The sequence below is a fragment of the Trichechus manatus genome, unplaced genomic scaffold (assembly GCF_000243295.1).
Source record: "Trichechus manatus latirostris isolate Lorelei unplaced genomic scaffold, TriManLat1.0 scaffold00208, whole genome shotgun sequence".
In the NCBI taxonomy this organism is placed as follows: Eukaryota; Metazoa; Chordata; class Mammalia; order Sirenia; family Trichechidae; genus Trichechus; species Trichechus manatus.
This window is the reverse complement of record NW_004444144.1, coordinates 203,385-205,036: the sequence shown is the minus strand read 5'-3', so window position 1 is coordinate 205,036 and position 1,652 is coordinate 203,385. Positions and strand designations below refer to the sequence as shown.

At 39.3% G+C, this 1,652-nt stretch overlaps 1 pseudogene; it reads right to left on the bottom strand.

Moving 5' to 3' along the window:
• Positions 1–450: 450 nt before the first annotated feature.
• On the bottom strand, positions 451–577 carry LOC111822766 (uncharacterized; annotated as a pseudogene).
• Positions 578–1,652: the final 1,075 nt, after the last annotated feature.

Here is a 1,652-nt window from a genome sequence, read left to right as displayed (position 1 = left end):
AAGGAGAACAAGTACTGAATGCTTTCCATTTCAGCATCTGTTTTAGGGGCACCAGGGTATAAAAATTTCTGGTTTATGCAGTTAGATTCCCCTGACAGGTTGTTCTTTCCTCAGTGGGCAATCTTCCTTCCATCCTGCCATAATGTACCCACGAATATAAACTTCCTCGATAAACAGGAACATTCTGGTTGTGTTTCTTCTAAGACTGAATTTATTCTTTCTTTTGGCAGAAATACCTCTGGAATATTCCTTAGACGTGAGATTTCAACTTGCTTACTTTGGACACATCATCAGGAAAGACCAATCAGCCAATTGCTAGAATAGGACATCATGTTTGGTACAGAACAGCGTCAGTGAAAAGCAGGAAACACTCAATGAGATGGATTAACACAATAGCCACAACAATGGACTCAACATAGAGGTGGACTCATTTTCTATAGACCAGTGATCAAGTGTTCAGCTACCCAAGATCAAAACAGTAAGTGGATTAATATAATGTATATCAGTCGATAGAACATATCAGATGTCAAGCTAATAAGAACAGATACTAAGCTTGATCTTAGCTACAAAAAATTGTGTTGCTGGTGAAGAATACTGAATATACTGTGGACTTCTAGAAGAAGGAACAAATTAGTTCTGGAGGAAGTACAGCCAGAATGCTCCTTAGAAGTGAGGATGGTGAGACTTCCTCTTGCTCACTTTGGACACATCATCAGGAAAGGCCAACTGCTAGAAATGGACGTCAGGCTTGGTAAAGTAGAGGGTCACTGAAAACTCGAAAAACTATCCATGAGATGGACTGACACAATAGTTGCAACAATGGGCTCAAATATACCAACAACTGTGATGGCGCAGGACTGGGCAATGTTTTCATTCTGTAATATATAAGAGTGTCATGAGTCAGAGTTGACCTGATGGCAACTAACAACAACAATATGGCAAGGATTTAGCTGTCTTGCCCTACCACATACAGGCACACTTCCCCTCCTTCCCCTAACTCCACCCCCACCCACAAGAAACTTATATTGGAATTTTGGCTGTATCAGTAATAAACATTTATATTTGATGATAACGCAAACACTGTTGGTAGCTGAGCCATGTATGACTTTCTCCATACTTTACATAATCTTCCAACATAATATATAATTTACTTGTTTATTGTGTTCATTATTTGTTCTATATCTCCTCCATTAGAATGCAATTTCACTAAGGCAGGGATTTTGTCTGATTTCCCAAGGGCCTAAACCATGTCTGGCTCACATTTGGCACTCAATGAATATTTTTGACAAAAAAATATTACTTTTTTAATGTCACTATTTTATTTTCTCTGGAGTTAATAATTTTCTTTGTCAGTTGCTTAGTTTTCTGTGTACTTCTACTAATGTATTCCCCAACTCTCCCTCAGTTGTGTATATCTCTCAGTACCACCAAATTTGTATTCTATAAATTTTATCTTCTTGAAGGCTTCTGACCTGCTCCGATCTGAACTGTTTGTTGTCGTTAGGTGCTGTCGAGTCACTCCTGACTCTTAGCGACCCTAAGTACAACAGGACGAAACACTGTCTAGTCCTGTGCCATTCCCACAATCGTGCTTGAGCCTATTGTTGTTTGAGCCCATTGTTGCAGCCACTGTGTTAATCCATCTCGTTGAG